Raw genomic sequence first — 21,383 nt, forward strand, 5'->3', positions numbered from 1 at the left:
GAAATCGCCCCACCTCACTGGTGGGGCTCCTGAGGCCCCAAGAGGCGGACGTGACTTGCCCAGGGCCCCGTAGCAAGCGAGCGGAGGCTTTGAGATTCAGCTTTTCCCATCCAGCACAACCAAGCTGCAAGGTGCCTTCCTTAAAAAAAAAAAAAAATCAAAAAATCCCTACCAAATGTGTTTATAGTACATGGTCAAGAAAAGAAAACTCAAAATAAGAAAACTGAAAAGCCACAAAAAGGGTATACATACAAAGGCTGTCTCCATTCACCTGTCATTTGGTCTCCTGGTTCCCGTTCCTAGAGCCAACCGCTGCTACCAGTTTTTGTATCATTTCAGAAAGGCTCCACGTCAATATAAGCATATCTGTGTGTATGTATAAATCCCTCTTTCCCTCTTCCTCTTAGACACGATTTCACTCAACATTGTGTCTGGAGAGTGCCCCATATCTATACACATAAAGCTGCATCATTCTTTTTAAAGCTCACATAGGATTCAATTGCACACTTGTACCAACATTTTCTTTTTCTTTTCTTTTTTCGTTTTCTTTTTGAGACAGAGTCTCGTTCTGTCGCCCAGCCTGGAGTGCAGTGGCACGATCTCGGCTCACTGCAACTTCCGCCTCCCGGGTTCAAGCGATTGTCCTGCCTCAGCCTCCTGAGTAGCTGGGATTACAGGCGCGCGCCACCACGCCTGGCTGATTTTTTTGTATTTTTAGTAGAGACGGGTTTCACCATGTTGGTCAGGCTGGTCTTAAACTCCTGACTTAATGACCCGCCCGCCTTGGCCTCCCAAAGTCCTGGGATTACAGGCGTGAGCCACCCAGCCTGTACCAACATTTTCTAAACAAATCTTTTAATGATGGACGTTTATGCTGTTTCCAGTATTTGCAAACCATTTTGCAGTGAATATTCTAGAACAGAAGTCTTTGGTATGTTCGTATATATGCAGGATAATAGAACTAACTGGCTGGGGCAAGGGGCATGTGTGTTTTCGGTCGTGGTGGGTACTGCCAAAATGCCCCACAAAGAGGTACCATTAATTTTTAATTATACATGTAATACATGAATATATGCTACTTGTGAAGAAATAGAACATCACAAATAAGACAAACATTCCCTTACCCACTCCTCTGTCCTAAATTCTGTACCCTTCCTATCTCTGCAAATGAAAAGACCACTGTTTGTTTTTTTTTTTTTTTCTGAGATGGAGTCTTGCTCTGTTACCAGGCTGGAGTGCAATGGTGCAATCTTGGCTCACTGCAACCTCTGCCTCCCAGGTTCAAGCGATTCTCCTGTCTCAGCCTCCCGAGTAGCTGGGACTACAGGTGCACATCACAACGCCTGGCTAATTTTTATATTTTTAGTAGACATGGGGTTTCACCATTGGCCAGGATGGTCTTGATCTCCACCTCGTGATCTGCCTGCCTGGGCCTCCCAAAGTGCTGGGATTACAGGCGTGAGCCACTGTGCCTGGCTGAAAAGACCATTATTATACCTTTGTGGATTACTTTTCCAAACCCATTTAACTCCACTTAAACATATGGATAGAGCTTTAAAACATGTTTTGTTTTTAGAAAAAAATGATACAATAATATAAACACATGGTATAAAAGGGTATATAGCTAAAGAAGCATACTTCTCACTGCTGACCCCAGTACCTGATTACCTTTCTGTTCCCGTTTTCTTGTGTTTCCTTCCAGCAATATTCTGTATGCCACACATGGGAATATATGTTGGGCATATAATTGGCTTGGTGGCAGATGGCCTCACTGGTCACTGGGCATTCTGGGTCCCAGCTATAATTGTGAACTTATTAAGTACAGTACTTCATCTTTGTTACCTCCCAACTGTTTCATGTTACAGGCAATCTGAGATCATTTCCCCATTTTACAGTAGAGGAAATAGAAGTCTGAAGAGGTGAAGGGACCTGCCCAGGGTCACACTATCTAAAGTCTTCTCCTCAATCTATGTTTCAGTCAGGTGAATTTCAAGGGGTACACAATTCTCTACCCATTCTTTCCTGCCCCCTTATAACTGAATTCTGTTTGGTCACATCAAAATACGTTTTAGAACATGGACTCTGAGCCAGTCCAGACTGGAGGTGGAAGGCAGAGGTTAAAAAATGAGACGGCGAGTTTTTAGTGTTTTCTAGTAAATAGGGTAGATGAGTGGTGAAGGACATACTTTTGGAATCAGACAAAACTGAGCTTGAAGCCTAGCTTTCTTTCTTCCTTAGCTGTATGACGTTTGAACCGAATTCTGGACCTTGCTCCAACTGGAAGATGTGGTAACCACACAGCTATTTATTGGCTTGACTTTTCTTGTGTATTTGCTGCTTGCCAGGCAAACCCTGCAAGGAGCATGGTGGTTACCATTTAATAGTTGAGAAAATTGGGACTTAGGGAGGCAGGTAGTTAGTGAAACAGTCCGGGTCTGCCTGACTCCAAAGCTGGAGTCCTTTGCATGCTTCCCCAGGTTACCCTATAGTTCCCCCATCCCCTTCCAACATACATGCATACCTCATGTTATCGCGCTTCACTTGATTGTACTTTGCAGATAGTGGTTTTTACAAATCGAAGGTTCAAGGTAACCCATCCAACAGCATGTGCTTACTTTGTGTCTCTATGCCACATTTGGGTTATTCTTAACAATATTTCAAACTTTTCATCAAATATTAAGCATCAAACATTTCACTTCATTTCAAACACATGTTATCTGTTAATGGTGATCTGGGATCAGTGATCTTTGATGTTACTATTGTAATTTTGAAGTGTCACAAACAATGCTTATATAAGGCAGCAAACTTAATAAATGTTGTGTGTGTTCTGACTGCTCTACCTACTGGCTTTTTCTCTGTCTGTCTCCTTCTCCTCAGGCCTCCCTATTCCCTGAGACACAACAATATTAAAATTCATCCAGCTAATAGCCTTTATGTGTTCAAGGGAAAGGAAGAGTTGCAAGTCTCTCACTTTAAATCAAAAGTTAGAAATGATTAAGCTTAGTGATGAAGGCAATGTTGAAGGCTGAGATAGGCTGAAAGCAAGGCCTCTTACACCAAACAGCCAAGTTTTGGACGCAAAGGAAAAGTTCCTGAAGGAAATTAAAAGTGCTACTGTGGTGAACACACAGATGATAAGAAAGCAAGACAGCTTTATTGCTTTATAGAGAAAGTTTTAGTGGTCTGGATAGAAAATCAAACCAGCTACCACATTCCCTTAAGTTGAAGCCTAATCCAGAGCAAGGCCCTAACTCTTCAATTCTGTGAAGGCTGAGAGAGGTAAGGAAGCTGCAGAAGAAAAGTTTGAAGCTAGCAGAGGTTGGTTCATAAGGTTTGAGGAAAGAGGCCATCTCCAGAACATAAATGTACAAGATGAAGCAACAAGTACTGATAGAGAAGCTGCAGCAAGTTATCCAGGAGATCTAGCTAAGATCATTGATGAAGGTGAGTACACTAAACACATTTTCACTGTAGATGGAACAGCCTTATATGGAGAAGATGCTATGTAGGACTTTCATAGCTACAGAGAAGTCAATGACTGGGTACAAAGCTTCAAAGGACAGGCTGACTCTTGTTAGGGGCTAATGCAGCTGAAGCCATTGCTCATTGACCATTCCAAAAATCCTAGGGCCCTTAAGAATTATGCTAAATCTACTCAGCCTGTGCTCTTGAAATGGCACAACACAGCCTGGATGACAGCACATCTGTTTATAGCATGGTTTACTGAATATTTTAAGCCCACTGTTGAGACCTACTGCTTAGAAAAAAGTCTCCTTTCAAAATATTACTGATTGTTGATAATGCACCTCGTCACCTAATGGCTGTGATGGAGATGTACAAAGAGATTAATTTGTTATCATGCTTGCTAACACAGCATCCATTCTGCAGTGTATGGGTCAAGGAGTAATTTTGGCTTTCAGGTGTTATTATTTAAGAAATATATTTCATAAGGCCATAGCTGCCCTAGATAGTGATTCCTCTGATGGATCTGAACAAAGTAAATTGAAAATCTTCTGGAAAGGATTTATCATTCTAGATGCCATAAAGAACATTTGTGATTCATGGGAGGAGGTAAAAATATCAACATTAAGAATAATTTGGAAGAAGTTGATTCCAACTGTCATGGATCTAAGGGGTTCAAGACTTCAGTGGAGCAAGTCACTGCAGATGTGGTAGAAGTAGCAAGAGAGTAAGAATGAGAAGTGGTGCCTGATGATGTGACTGAATTGCTACAATCTCATGATTAATCTTGAGTGGATGAGGAGTTGCTTCTTGTGCATGAGCAAAGAAAGTAGTTTCTTGAGATGGAATCTACTCCTGGTGAAGATGCTGTAAACATTGTTGAAATGACAACAAAGGATTTAGAATATTACATAAACTTAGTTGATAAAGCAGTGGCAAGATTTGAGAGGATTGACTCCAGTTTTGAAAGCAATTCTGTGAGTAAAATGCCATCAAACAGCTTCACATGCTACAGATAAATTTTTGTAAAAGGAAGAGTCACCTGATGTGGCAAACTTCATTGTCTTAATTCAGTAGATTGCCACAGTCACCCCAACCTTCATCAACCACCACCCTGATCAGTCGGCAACCATCACCATTGAGGCAAGACCCTCCACCAGCAAAAAGATTACAACTTGCTGAAGGTTCAGTAATCATTAGCATTTTTAGCAATGAAGTATTTTAAAATTAAGGAATGTTTATTGTTTTTTGAGACATACTGCTATTGCACACTTAATTGATGACATGTCATGTAAAGATAACTTTTATACATATTGGGAAACCAAAAAATTTGACTTGCTTTATTGCAATATTCACTGTGCAGCAGTGGTCTGGAACTGAATGCACAATACCTTTGAGGTATGCTTCATTTATAGAGAAGCTCTTCATGTTGCAAAAAAGTTTCAGCACTTGCCTGGTCCTATATAACCAATTGTAATACCCCCAAGAATTCGGCAAGTTTTTTATTTAGAAGAAGAACTTATTTTTGTATGTACGTTGTTGCTTATCTTTTGTCTCATCTCTGGAGTAGGGAGATTTATCTTCTTAAAATGTGGCCTGAGTGCAATGGAATGCTGAGACCAAGGCTGCTACCATTCTTCCTTGAATAGATCAGAGACCCACCTTCCTTTTCAGGGAATTGAGAAAAACAATTTTTTTCTTGTAAAGAGAAGGCGTTCCCCATTGAGTGCCTGCTCTGGCCCAGGCCTGTTGCCAGGAACTTGCATCTATGCAACCACCCTGCGTGGTGGGAGTGTTAGCCTTATTTCTCAGATGAGGAAACCCAAGCAAAGTGCCTTGGGCTGGTGTTGGAACCTAACCGTGCCACCCCTAACCTGGATCTGGTTAATACCTTCAGTTCACCTCATGGTCCACAAACTCGTGGGCATCTTTGCCTTCTTGAAAGGGCCATCCTGGCTTATGGCACCTGGACTTCTACAGTTCTGCCCCCTGCCTGCTTATTCTCCTCCTCCCTCTGATTCATTCTCTGCACAGTGGGCATTGCTCTCCTTTTACAAGTGTTCATCAGATCATGTCAGCCCTACACTTGACAAGACTTTCCAGTGAGTTGTCATTATGCTTGGAGTAAAATCCAGCCTCTTTATGGCCCATAGGACAATGGTCTGGCTCTCCTTTCCTCTGATCCCATCAACGACTGCTCCCCACTCTGACCTTCAGTCACGATGGCTTCATTTCTCTTCCTCCAGTGGGCCCAGCGGCTGCTTCCCTCAGGATATTTGCACCTGTTGTTGCCTCTGGTACGTCTGGCTCCTTAAGTCTCTGCTTGAATGGCACCTCCTCAGCGGCCTCTCCTGCCCCACCTATCTAAAGTTGTCTCTTCAACCCTCAACCCCTCATACTTTCTCATGTCCCTGTTTCATTGCCCCAGCAGCCCTTTTCACTACCTGACATTCTTCATGTGTTTACTTGTTGAATATCTGTCCTCTGCTAGAATGTGAGCTCCATGAGACCAGAGCATGAACCTTGTCTGTCTCATTCACCAGTGTTCTCAGCGCTTAGGCCAGAGCCTGGCATAGGATAGGTATTCAGTAAGTTCTGGATGAATGAAGCCTGTGTACCAGCTCCTGGGCTAGCCAGTTTTAGTGAGCAGAGAACCTTCTTTGTGGGTTAGTGGACAGAAGGCAACTAGCTTAGGGCCTGGCCTGTAGCGAATTATGCAGGTTCGTTCTTTGTCCTACCCTTTAGGAGCTTACATCAGAACCCAGGAGAAGACACTGCTGTGTACAAAGTGATCTTCTGGAGTTCTTTGCACAAGGGCAAAAGCAGGAGTAACTCACTTTGCTGGGGGGTGGAGTATAGGGTGCAAATGGGAAAAGACCTTTCCTAGGCAAGGGCAAGGCTCTGAGCCTTAAACATGCCATTTGTGTCTCAGCATCAGAGATGACTGCCTGTATTTAGGCATGGCTAGAAATTGGCATGGTGTGTGGGAGGTGTGCTACAGATGAACCTAGAAGGGTTGTCAGGGCCAGACCCTAGAGAATGGCCCTTAGTATAGATTTTTCCTTAGGGTCCTGGAGCTCCCTGGAAGGCTGTTAAAGCAGGTGTGTGATATGATTGGGCCGAGCTTTTGACAGAAAGTTGCAGGATTGCTGGGCAGGGATTCCCACTGGCAGCAGGTGTGGTTTTCTCTCGCTGCACCTGCACCTGGCATCCCTGGGAGATCGGGCTCTTGTTAGAGTTCCTTGCTACTGTGAAAGATTTAGACCCCCTGTGGAATATGTTATCCCCAGGAGAAGGAAATTATAACAGTTGTCTGAGTTCTGTGATGATATCTCTGAAGTTTAATATATCTTAAATTAAAGCTGGCTCTAATTCCACTGCACGTGCACACACACACACACACACACACGAATCCTATCTTAACTTATATAAAATTGGGTTTATCTCCCTTGATCCATGTGGCCACAGATAAAACTAAGTGGTGCTGTGGGGTTAACAATGATAATTGTACTTACCATTATTTAGTGCTTGTCCGTATGCTGTTTTTTGTTTGTTTGTTTGTTTAATCTTCACACGATTCCTAGGAGGTAAGAGTTGATATTCCCATTTTACAGATTAAAAAAAACCATGGCTCAGAGGTCAGGGAACCCAGTTAGTAAGTGTCAGAACTAGGCTTGAACCCATATTGATCTGACTGCACAGCCCATACGCTGGCATTCAGTGTGAATGAAAAAGTGTACCCGTCCATTCCAGCCCCCTGTAGTGGTTCAGAGCAGTATTTTTCTTGAATCCATTTTAGAGTATAAATCTTTCAGGGTTACAACTTCAAAAAGATTCAGTAATGTATGTTTTAAAGACTTGGGTGGGGGTGAGGGAATTAGACTCATCCTCAATCTAACTCTGGCAGGAAAGAGGAGGGCTGAAAAATGCTGCTATCTTGGCTTGGCAATTTATAGTCCTCTGATGGCTGTGAGGATTAACAGTGTATTGTCTCCCAGTCTTTTGTTTCGGTTGTTAATGAACAGCACTGCAACTTGTCGCCTGGACCTCTTGCCTTCTGTACACACCATTTTAGCGGCGCCTCCTGTGTGGGTCTGACCCTCTCTGAGCCCTCCCTGCCCAGAGCTGAGGAGGGCTGCAAAAGACTTCTAAGTCTGACTCAGGTTGCTCTTCTTGAAGGAGAGAAACATCCAAGAGCCTACAAGATTTTTGTCTCTGCAGCCTGGAGAGAACATTCTTTGTAAAACTTAAGCTACTTTGCCTTTTCTGTTTTTCCAGCCTTCTGTGTTCTTGGCGCCCATGTGGAGAAGGCTCTTCCCCTTTGATCTGTTTTATTGAGGTGTGTGCCCTTCATTCTTTCTGCAGATGCCCTCTCTGGACTCATAAATGAAAGAAGGGGTTCGTGTGTGTGAATGAATTTCAACCAGATTTTTTTGTGATACCCGTTAGGCATCTGCATATATCCCCAGAAAGCAGCCCGCTCCAGGCAGATATAACATACTGGTGGCTTGGCCAGGTAGGCCTTGGTGTCCTTGAGGAATTTGGGTGTTACTCTAATGCAAAAGCAAACAAACCAAATGCCACTTTTGGTTTTCTTTACCCCTAGTCTTTTCAGGAGAATTTGTGTAGGAATATATTGTGTGAAATTGTGGTAATTATGTATGTTTGTCCTAAAATACTGAGGCATATTTGAAGGAGTTCTAAGTGGAAATGCTTCCTTCAGCTTTACTTCTTTAGTTCCTAGTATCCATCAGGCCTTAGTTCCCTGTTTCTTTGTGTCCGTCCAGTGAGAGCTGTTTCTTTCTCTTCTTCACTGAAAGGTACACACCATAACTAGAAGATTCTACTCTCCAGTACTGCTTCTTCGACGTCCTCTACCACTGACTAAAGCTGAGGCTGACACTGGAGTTGCTTGCCTTCACTTGCTTCAAAGACTCTTATGTTCAATAGAGTCTGCCTCACTCAGCACTAAAGTGTACCACTATTCAAGTACAAGTTTTCTTGTTTTGCCTGGTACCTTATCGCTCTCTGACCCCACCTGATCTCCTCATACGCTGGAGTGCCTTTAACTCTCTCCAGGAGACTCAAGTCGAGCTTTGTCTGCGGCACCTTCTCTTGGCGCTGGACAGCGGGTGACTTTGCTTTAGCTTGGGTGACAGTGTGGGAGTAGTGCAACATCAGAGACACAGCCTTGAGTTTAAATTAATGCAGAATATTTGAGCAGGAACCAACAGGAAAGAAAAATGGAAGCAGGTAGTCATATTTCATTCTGTTGGGGTACATTTTTCTTCTCATGGGGCTTGCCCTTGAGAACAAAACATATCAAATGTTAAATCAAAGAATATTTTTGTAGTCATGCTAGGAATAGAAAATAATGCAAAGACTCTGGCTTCTTGAGGCAAATATTTTGCTGGAAGGTTATAATCAAAGTCAGAAGGAAATCATAGCCACAGCTTTTGGTAAAGCTGTAATCATTTAAAATTAATTGCTTTTAAACTTTTCACTGAGCATCCCCTTTGTTTTCTATCAGCATGTCTCTTGGGTCTTCGGAATCATTCCATCCAGGTTGGAATAGGATTTGGGCAGGCATCCCAGGAAACAACCCATAAATTAAGCCCTAAGACATATTCCCCTTTCTGTCATTCTTTTGTTTGATGGAGCCTCAACCAGGCTGGGGATGAGATACTCTTGCCTTAAGAGCTCAATTCTGTGTCCCCTTTACCAGTAAAGGCTTTGATGTGTGGAAAATGATGGTATCTATAGCTCTGGTACTCTGGGTATCTTGGAGGCCCAGTCTTGGTGAGGGTAGAGCCTGGCACTTCTGAGGCAGCCTCATGGTAGGATAGGGAGCTGGAGTGTGAGTCCTCATTCTTCTAGGCTCTGGACTTGGTTGCACAGCATGCATGCCTCTTGGTGTGAACACTTCACTCCAATGGCCGGTTTCCATGTCTCTTCTTTCCATTAGCCTGGAAGCATCATGGGGTAGAGACAATATCTGAATCATCTCTGTAGGTCTACGGCCAACCCAGAGCCTGGCATACAGCAGATAATAATTTTAAAAACATTTTAAATTTTATATAGTGTTTATATAATTTTTAAAAATAATGTTATGGTATGTAAATTACATAAGGTAAAATTCACCCATTTCACTGAGTGTACACTAAGTGAACACTCAGTAGTTTTCACTATACTCATACAGTTGTGTAGCTATCTAAATCTCAGTTTAGACCATTTTCGTCACCCCATAAAGAAACCACATCCCTACCAGTAGTCATTCCCCATTCTCCCCTCTCCCAGGCCTAGGCAACCACAAATCTACTTAATGTCTCTGGATTGACCTGTCCTGGACATTTCATATAAGTAGATCACACAATATGTGGCCTTTTTGTCTGGCGACTTTTGCTTGGCCTCACTATGTTGCCCAGGCTGGTCTTGAACTCCTGGAGTTAAGCAGTCCTCTTGCCTCAGCCTCCCAAAGCGAGGATATGCTTTTAAAGTTCATTCACGTTGTATTGTGAACCAGTATTGCATTTTTTTGTAAAAAAAAAAAAAATTTTTTGTAAAAAAAAAAAAAAAAAAACCATTTCTATTGATTTCTACTTGTGGTAAAGTACAAATAATGTACAATTTGCCATCTTAGCCATCTTAAGTGTACAGTGTGTGGCATGTGCTCCTCAGGCTGCCTCTTCTTTCTGTGATTTGCCTGGCCTATGGAGACATTTGGGCTGGTAGGCCTTGTTTTAATGGCTTTCGGCAGCTTGTGTGGTGGGAGAGGACCACATGGAGCTGCATTTGGTGTTTTTCTCCACTCACTCAGAGATTCTACACATACATGTTGCGTGGCTTTGTTTTGGACGTGAGGGCAGATACACAGTCATGCCTGTCTTCAAGGGGCTCACAGTCCCAAGTAGGGAGGAGGAAGCCAGGCAGTGCCAGCAGCCAGTTTAAGATGCGGAGTGGTAAGGGCTTTGATCAAGATGGGCATAGAAATGTGAGTACCTGCCTGGGGTGGCAGGTAGGGAATCCTGCTGGAGGAGACACACAGCTGGGCCTGGAAGGATGACCTGTGGATTTCCAGGCTGAGAGATCCAGGAAACAGCCTTAGCAGAGTCCACAGGCATGGAAGCAGCCCTGGCTAAAGAAGGGGAGTGGTCAGGGTGGCTGGCACTTGCACACAGCGGGGCGTGAAAGGAGGTAAGGCAAGGTTGGCTGGGTCACAGGCCAGTCCAACTGGCTTGTGGGAATTGTGAAGGATGGTTGAGATTTTACATTTTAGAAGATGGGAGGCATTCCAGCTAGAGGACTCAGAGTAAACAAGGACCTAGAGACAAAGGGAGGACTGGTGTGTGACTGGGATGTCAGGCCAAGCTTCCAGAGGGTGGCCAGGACCAGATCTCAGGAGCCGGGATAGTCTCTTCTGGGAGGAAGGCTGGTAGGTTTTAAGCTTCTGGTGGCTTTTAGTGAGCTCCCTGAGTCTGAGGAGAGGGCTGTGACAAGTGGTCCTAGGGCCTGGCGTTCCTTTCCTCATTCCAGCTTCAGCTTTCTGACCCAGCTGGATGAAGAAGAGGAAGGACACCTTAGGCAGGCAAGGCGGACGCCGTTAGCAGGGAAAATGGGGCTCTGGGGTTGCAGACATGGCAGTGCTGAGCAGTGGCCAAGGGATAGTTCTGCCTCTTGGAGGGAGAGGAAAGAATGGACTTTTGGAGAACCCTTTCTGTCTGCTGGACACTGTTCTAGACCCGTGGCTCTTGCTGCATCCTCCCAGCCAGTCTCCGAGGGAGGCGTTTCCATCTACGTTGCTCAGCTACTAGAAATGAGGCTCTGAGCAGTAGGCAGTTTGCTGCAGGGCACACAAGTAGCCAGTGCCAGGCTCTGGTTTCAGAGGCCCTGGCTTTGCCCAGGAGCTGCTCTCAGACCTTAGCACATGCCTGCTTCCATAGAAAATTGTGGCTCCTGAGGAGCACTTTATATATAAATCAAATTGTCAAAAATAGAGATTTCTGCTTCTATTCTCCCCTGGATTATTTGAGTTTTTGTCTTTTGTTAATTGGGTCTTTTATTTTCTTGTGCTGTGTGATTAGGCTCCTGCTGCTTTGAAGTGGCCTTGTTGGGTGGGTAGGGAGGACTTAGTTAATGTGGGTGATCCTCTCTTGGCAGGAGAAAAAACAACTTTTGCTGTTGAGAGAGAAGTTGACTTTCCCTCTTTCCATATCTCTTGTGTTGTGATGATTCCTCTCTTGTCTTGAGGCCTTCAGGAAGACTAAAATAATTTCCTTTGTCTCTAACCTACTTCCTGAGGATATTTATTTGGTGCCATGCACAGGTGCTGCTTAAAGATAAACCTGACTTTTTTCTTTTAAAATTAGTGCTTGAAATTTGCTAGCATTGCCCTGTCTGGCAGCAGGAACTTGCCTTGCTTGGCCTGGTGGCTACATCCTTTACCATAGATTTATTTGGATTGCTTAGAACTCTGGAGGGTCAGTGGCTTGTCCTTGGTCATTTGACATTGGCACTAGAGCTCAGTCTTCCCAGGTACATGATGGTGTGGCACTTGAGGAAAAAATTGCCCTGTTTGTGGTCATTTCCAGGTGAGTTTCAGGATCTTTCGCCATGAACAGTAAAGGCCCTCGGGTGTGTGTTCTCAGCATTCTCTATTTTCTAAAAAGATGATCCAGGGCACATTCAGAGATGATCTTCAAAACTTACGCTCTAGAGAGGAAAGACTTTACTTAAGAAGGACTCCATTTCTTCGGCACTTGCTGTCTGACCTCACAGACAAGTAGACCACAGGAAGACTGGATGGGAGCCCTGAGGTGCTTACAGCACAGCTGTGTTTCCCATCAGCACCCAGCCCTTGCAGAGAGGGCTGACAGACACTTTGGCTGCGAAAAACAGTGTTTTAAAAAATCTCTGCAGTGGCTTGATCAGTACTTTCCAGCAGAACTTTCTGTGATGATAGGAATGTTCTACAGTGGCACGGTCCAACATGGCAGCCATGAGCCTCATGGCTGTTGGAGCACTTGCACTGTGGCTAATGTAACTAAAGACTGAAATTTTAGTTTTATTTAATTTTAATTAGTTTAAATTTATATAGGCACAGGTGGCTAGTGGCTGCTGTATTTGACAGTGCAGGGCTGGATGGACCGAGGAATGGCTAGGTTCTGTGTCCCTATTGTAGATTTGGGTTTGAGCTGTCCCCTACATGTGATTTGGTTATAAGAACTGTCATCTTCCTGAGACGTCCTGGCCTGGGGTGACTACCACAGGCCCTTAGATTCCACCCTCTCAGCTTCTTCACCTTCCTAGTGAAGGACACCTCCACTCTCCCAAGGTGCGGCCCTTGAAATGCTCCTCAGTGTGTCCTCCTCCTTCACCTGCCTCTGATCCATCACCACGCCTTCTCCCTCCTGCTTGCTTTCTGCATTTGCATTTCCCATCACCGCAACTGTGATCTGAAGACAGGCTTCTGCTAGTTCCTGGCCGGATGAGTACAGCATTCCCTCACATAGTCTCCTTGATTCCAACTCCTCGCAGAAGGTATAGGGATAGAAGAGAGTTTAAAAACTACTTCCCTGTGTAGATGTCTTTGTTTGCTCTCTGCTGGCATAAAGGCTGAACTTCTTAGCTGGCTGACGAGGCCCCTCCTGAGGGGTTGGGATCTCAGGACTCCATGCTGAATGAACCACTTGCAGGTCTCTGGACAGACAGACCGTGCTCTCTCATGCTGCATATTCTGGCTATGTGCACTCTTCTGGGAAGCGTCATTGTCCACCCTCCTCAGGCTAGATTAGGTCACCCTCATTTGAGGGCCTGTAACATCCTACACATACCCCTATGATCTCATTTTCTCCCCATCTTATGACCTTTTCTGTTTACTGGATTATGTTTTCCACTGGACTTGATCTCTTTGAGGGTAGGGGCCTGTTATCATTCAACTCTATGTCCAAGGACCCAGGACAGGCCTTGGCACAGAGTAAATATTTGATGCATGCATATCGGAATGAATGAATGAATGAAGAGGTCATTTCCCACTGCCTGCACCAATTACCCATGCTCTTATGGTGCTTTAAACAACTGGCCAAATAGAGTTCAACAGTGGAAGAAGCCTGCCTTGAGGTTAGACAAGTTAATCTTTCAATGGAAATTCAATCCTCATATTTCATTTTCAGGCCACTTTGCGTAGCAAAGTAGTTTAACTCATAGCAGATTTCTGCCGTGCTGATGCTTAATTTCATGGCCCACAGAGGGTCAGCACACTAATGCCGGGAACACGGCGACCTCAGTGCAGCTCACCGCACACAGTGAAGGCCCAGTGGCCCTGTTGTTTTAGAGAAGCAGTTCTCAAACATCCTTCTGATTTTGAGTTAACAGGGGTGACCCTTTCAAGAACATTTTTAAAAGCTATAACATAGATCCCTCCCAGATCGTGTATTTTCCTTTCTCCATGCAGTTCAAAGGGGCTGAGTTGTCTCATAGGTTTTTGCCGGCAATCTTCAGCTTGACCCTGGTTGTTTAAATCTGCCGGAGGAAATTTGAACAAACTTGTACTTTGGTAATTCTTCTGCCTCTGTGAACCTTTAACCTTGGGGTTTCTTTTCGAGCCAGGACTGCATTGTCACCCGTCGTCCCTGCTGGGGCTTTCAAAGGGCATTGTCTAGGGTGTCTGTTTTCACTTTGCTACTGGAGTTCTTTTGAGGAAGGGTATTAATTCAGACCTGATTCTGAGACAGGACGAGCACTTTTAAACTTGCCCCAGAGCTTGGGGTTGGGGAAATGAGCGTAATGCAAGCCTGTGGCTGATGCCAGTAATTGTTCTGCAAATAGTCTGTGAGGGTGAAGGGAGAAGAGGCCCTCCAGAGGCAGAGGAATGTGCCAGCTGTCCAGTGGGAGGCCACAGCTTTGCCCAGGGCTTGTTGACTACATGACAAAAAGAGGTCACTGTCTCTGATCACCAGTTCTGGGTCCAGAGTTCCTCCTGAATGTAAAATTCCTGGAGTGCCAGGTTGATAAGAACCTGGGAGGCTGGAGGTGAACCTGGGGCTCCATATTACCATTACCAAGTGCTTGCGTGGTAAGAAACTTTCTGGGGAGAGAGAGGAACGCTCCCTGAGGCAAGAGGGTAGAGATTTGCTCTGCTGCTGTCCTGATGCTGGCCTGAGCCTTTCTGAGTGAGTGTCCCTCTGTAGACCGGGTCACTCACCTCCATCAGCTAGCCAGTTTCACCCTTTAGTTCTTCTTGTGTCTTTTCACAGGAAGCCCAAGACTCCCATAAATGTGAAATGTCACAGTCATAGGCCCCCTGGGGCTTCGAGGCTGTTGTCATGGGTGTGCAGTGTTTGAGACTGGACTCTAAGAGGGGAGGCCCCCTGGTACCTCCCCAGGCAGCTCCTTGCTGGTTCTGTCACTTACTCTTTGCAACAGGTTGAGAGTTGTTTGAACACCTGGCTTGGTTCCGTGGCTTTCTTTGATTTATTTTCCCAGGATTCTTAGTGTCCTGAAGATTTGGTTAGGCGACCTTATTCCTTAAGCTCAGACGGTATAGAAGGAAAGTTGAATCATGACATTAATTCATTCAACAAACCCTGAGCAACTACTGCTTGCCAGGGGTTGAGTTTCCAGTGGTCAGCAAAGCAGAAGTGGCTTCTGCTTTCATGTAGCTTCCTGCCTAGTTGGGGAGGCAGATGGTACAGAAGTAAACAAAACATGCGGAATTATAAATTATGTAAGTGCTAAGCAGGACAAGACAGGATGCCCAGATAGGGACTAATGGATGTGGGGCATCTACTTTAGTTTGGAGGCCAGGGAAGGCCTTTCTGAAGCAATAAAGTTGAAGCTAAACTATGGCACAAAAGCCCACCCCTGCAATGTTGGGAGGTGTTCCAGACCAAAGGCATAGCACACATGAGGGTCCTGAGGCTGGAGGTCTCCTGGGGCTAGCTATAAGTGAGAGGGTATCAGCTGGTTTTCACACAGCAGACCTGGTGTTGCAGGTATATTTGGACAGATGTGTATATCTGGACTCTCTGGAAGTCCCAGTTTTGCTGAAAGATAAGCATGACACATCCTATTGTTCTGAAATAGGACATGGTGAGACAGAAGAAGGCAGGCCAGCCTTCTGGAGATGCTTGGTCTCACTATGGCTATCCTGTTGGCCTTTATCCGTCCTTAGTCTTGTTTCTGGTACTGTAACCCCTTATTTCCATGGTAGAGGGATGGGCTGATGTGGAATCAGGGTTGGCAGGCAATCCTGGCAGAAAGTGAATTAGACATTTTTCACAACTCTGCGATTGTGTTTGGTCATTAAACATTGGCCCACTGGCTGCTTATGACTTGAAGGCCACATGGAGGTTAAGGACACATTCCTGAACCACTAACTCAAGAATTAGACATCAGAGATACTAAGTGTCTAACATCATAGAATTGTAAATAAAATTCCCCTGACACCTAGGCCCTGTCTCACTCCTGGTCAGTGCTCCTTTCCCTGCATAGCCTCACAGAGCACAGGCCCTACATGCTTCCCTCCATCCCCTTTCCTGCGGGGCTGCCTCTTGGGCTGAAGGCAATGCATGGCGGTGGGGCAGGCGGCATATTTTGCCTTTTCTTTTTCCTCCAGAAACAATTTTGGCATGGGACTTGGTCAGTCTTGATCTGTACCTGAAAGTGTGAAGGCGTGGGTGCAGATGTTGGGATAATTTGTGTACCTCAGAACCAGAACTGGACACTCACTGTAGGGAAGACCAGCTCCTCACCCCCCTGCCCCACCTCCCCCGCCCGGCCCGAGATTCCTGTTGAGCAGGCATGGCCTAGCCTCAGACTTGCATGCATATTTTTCTGCTGTTGATTTTCTCAAATTCTTTAACAAGGGAACAGTAGTTTACATCTTTTAAAGCTTTCTTGAGGCTGGGCACGGTGGCTCACGCCTGTAATCCCAGCACTTTGGGAGGCGGAGGTGGGTGGATCACCTGAAGCAGGAGTTTGAGACCAGCCTAGCCAACATGATGAAACCCCGTCTCTACTAAAACTACAAAAATTAGCCATGCGTGGTGGTGAGCACCTGTAATCCCAGCTACTTGGGAGGCTGAGGCATAAGACTGCACTCCAGCCTGGGTGGCAGAGTGAGACCCCATCTCAAAAAAAAAAAAAGCTTTCTTAGGATGCCAGTTTGGTCTTCTGGTGACAGAACCTTGTCCACAGGTTAGAGGAAATAATACTTTCAGTAACACCCCCAGCTTGGGGGATCTCAGAAAGAAGGGCATGTTGCCAACTTTTGAGGATTTGTCTGAGAAACAGCAACCTGGCATCCCCCCAACTCCCTGCTTTTTTTTCCGTCTAGAATCAAATAGAATCTCTTTTCCTGGCAAAGATTTCTTAGATAAAAAGAGGTACTACTTAGTCATTTTTGTAGGTTCGTTAATAGTTTCTAAAAGTTTTTAAAAGTACATAATAAGAAAACTTGTTATGGCAACCAATAAAGTTTCTTTTCGAGGAATGAATATTTTCTAGGAAAGATAAGAGTCAGTTATGTTTGGTCTGATTTCTTCAGCTGAATCTTTCCCTCTTCCTCTTATCTTGAAATCTATCTCATAAGGCAATCTGGGGACACTTTAGCAAGCACTCTGGTAACAGATGTGTGTCATCCTCTTCCTGACACATCTCCCAGCCCTGGAGACCCGGCTGTATAATCGCAAGCTGTCCACAGGGCGGTGGGGTGGAAATCATCTCCATGTCGACTCCGGAACTATTTGGTGCACAAGAGGGCAGTATTTGCTTACAATCTTGGATCGGGATGATCAATGTGTAGGTTCACAGGTCAGCATAGTTAAAATGACCTCTGACTTTTTCAAGACAAAATAAACTGTAGGCCACAGCCATGATGGCTTCCCATAGATGCCTTTAAGTGTCTGATCTCTCCAAAAAAATTGCTGCTTGCTATATTTTTTCCTTAAAAAGAAAAATATTGTTTCTTTCAAGGTTTATTTTTAATTTTTTTTTAATCAATGAAAATATGGTTTGCAGGCTTGTACCTACAATGGCAGAGGTTAAAAAGTGTTGCAAAAGCAAAACAACTGCTTTCTAATTAAAAACCAGATGGGAAGATTTTTGTTTGAAGCAAGGGGTCAAATGTATTTTCTCCCCCTTTCACATCAGTGTAAAGATTATCTGACTTAACTTTTAAAGCATTTGAAGATGTGGGCTTCAGTCATCAACCCTTCTATACTCAGTTTTCTTTTTCTGCAAGTTCATAGTATTAACCAAAGCAAGGACTTTCCAGGAGAAAAAAAGGAGATCTCCCTGCCTTCCAGAGGCACAATGTTCTATCTGAACCATAGGCCATGTCTGCTTTTGTATAATGATTTGCCTATTTTCAGTTCTTCCATGGTGTTTTTCTATAGAGACTTTTAAGCCAGAAAGACATTGCTGCCCCTCCAAATCTGTGGATTCAACCAATTGAAGATTGAAAATATTTGAAAAAAAAATGAAAACAACAAAAATAACAATTCAACAACAAAAAAATGATATGTTTAAAAACACAACACAGTATAGCAACTATTTACATAGCATTTTTATTTTATTAGTTACAAGTGATCTAGAGATGATTTAAATATATGGGAGGATATGCATAAGTTATATGAAAATACTCTGTCATTTTATATCAGGGCCTTAAGCATCCTCAGATTTTGGTCCTTCAGGGGTCCTCAAACCAATCCCCCACAGATAACAAAGGACAGTGGCATTGGTTTACAACTCCTGTCTCACCAGATTCCAGCCTATGCAAGAATTGGGATCTCACATCTTTCTGCTCCCTCTTCCTCAAACCTGGAACTTCTGATTTGAGGTGCCTCCATAACTTTAGCACCCAAGAGAGTTTAACTGAAAACAGCAGTGGTAGCAAGGCCCAGCACATTAAGGACATAGTGATGGTCAGGCCGAAGGAACCCATGCATAGGGGTGGCCTGGGTCTAGGGGAAATGCCACCTGGCCTCTCTGAGCCTGTCTGTGCACCTCAAATGCAGATGATTATCTCACAGGGTGGTTGCATCAAAGATGTCCATAAATAAAGCTTCAGGCACATAGTAGGGAGCAGTTATTGTTTTGTTTGTTTATTTTTTGTAGAGCCAAGCGCTTGCTGTGTTGCGCAGGCTGGTCTCAAACTCCTGGGCTCAAGTGATCCTCCTGCTTTGGCTGCCCAAAGTGCTGGGATTACAGGTGTGAGCCATTGTGACTGGCTGGGAGCAGTTACTGTGCCAATGATCCCTCTGACCCCTGACCAATTACAAGCATATGGAGGTGGTGGGGCACTGTTGGACATGAGGATGGAGACACAGACACTGATTCTTGATTGCAGACAAACCAGTTCTTTCCAGATTATTCATTTATTTGATTCATTGAGCATGTCCATTGCTTGGCCCCTTGGAGCATCTGCAGCAAAGTGAAATGCAATCTAGATGGGAGGTGCCGTGCTGCCGCCTCGATCCTCTGATAGCAATCGAGGAGAAAAGCTGGGTTCTGAGGCTTAGCCCTATATGAAATCAGATGTCTTCTTTTAATCTTTTGTAATCGCAACATAAATCTTCCAAAGGCAGTGTGTCTATAAGATAGATGCCACATAAGCTGTGGAATGTATTAGTATGTGTGACATCCCTGTGGTCTTTTAATTGATCAGTGGCATTTAATGCAAAATTTGAATCTGACCACACCGAGTAGGGAGAACCCTGGGTGGCCTTCTTGTTTGCTTCCCCGTGAAGCTCCTGTCCTGGCTTTTATTAGAAGGGTCTGGGTAGGAAAAGAAGGGTTTTGAGCTGAAGGCTTTCAAAAGAGGCCCACGCCATGTTTTTCCGGGAACATAGTTTCTGAAAAAATGCTGGAACCATCAGTTTCCAAAGGAGCCTGGTTTGTGAGGGGAATGAAAAGTTGTTCCTGCGTGTGGATTCTGGGTTGTTTTCCATCTTCACTCCCTAAGGCAGGGCTGGCAAGCGGGGAATGGGACAGATGTTTTGTGGTAGTAATTTCCAGTCAGATTCTTGAATGCCTTGTATACTCTGGGTCACCGTCAGCTCATAATGGAGCAAAATTGAGTGAGAATTCCTGCAATGAACGACGTGAACGGCGCACCGGAGAGATATGATGGTGGAGATAGAGTGCATTCTGCGAAAAAATATTTCCAGTGCTATCTGTAAAATTCAGATTGAATAACCATTCTGAAGTGCTCCCCTTTTAAAAGAGTTTCCTTCCACAAGCATTGCAGGCTGAGTAAATACCAATAATTTTTATTTCCCTTCTCCTTATCGGTTCCCCTACTGAAATGTTCCTGCACAGCCTATCTGGTCTTTTCAAGTGAACATCAAATGATTAGTGTCAGCTTCCAGTTTGAATTATGGTCATATTTCAAAACAGAAAGTTCTTCACTTTTGCGTTTGGAGGTAATTATCAATATTTACCAATACTGGGGAAGAGTTGAAAATGGAGGAAATACTGCTGAGAGAATGGTGCCCCAAGTGAAGATAGCAGGGAGGGGTTGTGTGTGGCCTTGTGTGTACAATGGCAGAGTGCCTCAGGGGCTTGGCCTGCCACGTGGATGGCCTGCTCTCTTCCAGCCCTATCTGCATTCTCGCACAGATAAGTGAGAGGAATGGTGGGGACCCAACTGCAAGGCGATCTCTTAGGGTTGGGTACTATGACAAGGCTAGAAAAGCTATTTCTGCCACCTGGAGGAGGAAACATTGCTCCGGCCGCTGCTCTCAGAGGCCCTCCCCTCTGTTTCCGCAGATCCTGCTGTCTGACTCCCATGGCCTGGTAGGAATGCCCTTTGGTGAAAAAGGCCAGTGAAACCCAGGGCTGGTTTAAGGCCTGCACTGCAGCCTGGAAAGCAGACTAACACGAATAGACTGTGCTGCCATCACACAGAAAATACAGTTTACAATACCTACATCAGAGTTGAATCCTAGGTGGCGTTCTCTTGCATTGTAGTAGGCATTTAATTGAACTTCGAGTAGTTTCAGTTTTTGCAGTTTTCTTTTTGTATATTGGAGCCAGTAAGTTTTTTTATGTTTGCTGCAAACACTCTGTAAGCTTTGGTGCTTTGCTTATTGTGCCTAGTTAATAGTTGCCTCTGGGAAATGCAGAGGAGGTTTCAGACTGCCTCAAAGAACTTTCCAGAGAGTGAAGAAGCTGCAGCACAACAGGCCTGGGCTCTGGAGTCAGGAAGATTGAAATTGGAATCTTGTCCCTTCTGCTGGCTTATTGTATTACTGTGGATGTGTAGCTTTTCTGAGCCTTCATTTCTTCACCTGTTTAAAACAGGAGAGAAAGGGAATAATGCCTACCTTCGGGTTTGCTGTTAGAGTTAGCAGTAACTGTGATACAGTTAGCATCATTCTGGGTGCAAGGTAGATGCCTGATAAATGGAAGCAGGCCTTACTATAGGGTTAGTGCACTGCAGGCTTGGCACCAGAATGTAGCCACTTCTGAAGTCCTTGGGGCAGTCAAAAGTCCTCTTCCCTCAGCATTGCAGACAGCAGGAAAGAGCATTGCAATTATGCAAGAGCTATGTTTCAAAGAAGGAAATGAAATTCTTGAATTTTTTTAAGGCAAAGAAGAGGAGGGAAAAATAGATTTATTGTTTTAGTTGGCTATTCAATAGGGTGCAGGACAAAGCTGGCCTCTCTCCTGTCTAATGTCATCATCGGCATTCTCTCTTTTTCTCTCCTTCTCCTCTTCCTCCTTCTCCTCCCCCTCTGCTCTACTCCTTCTCCTCCTCCCTTCTCTTCCCATGCCTCCCCCCGCTCCTCCTTCCCCTCCTCTTCTTACTAGTACTGCTACAAACCCCCCCTTTTCTCCAAGTCAACCCCAGGTCCTGAGCGTGGGATTAAATCTCATGCTCTGGAGATACTCTAATGCTAGGAATTATTTCCTCTTTTGTG

General features: G+C 44.6%; 1 protein-coding gene across 2 annotated transcripts in view; it reads left to right on the forward strand.

Annotated features, from left to right (window-relative positions):
• The window catches only part of EEFSEC (eukaryotic elongation factor, selenocysteine-tRNA specific), a 256,248-nt gene that overhangs the window by 484 nt on the left and 234,381 nt on the right, over positions 1–21,383 (forward strand). The gene's annotated exons all lie outside the window — the stretch shown is intronic.

Source organism: Nomascus leucogenys, chromosome 21 (assembly GCF_006542625.1).
Source record: "Nomascus leucogenys isolate Asia chromosome 21, Asia_NLE_v1, whole genome shotgun sequence".
NCBI lineage: Eukaryota > Metazoa > Chordata > Mammalia > Primates > Hylobatidae > Nomascus > Nomascus leucogenys.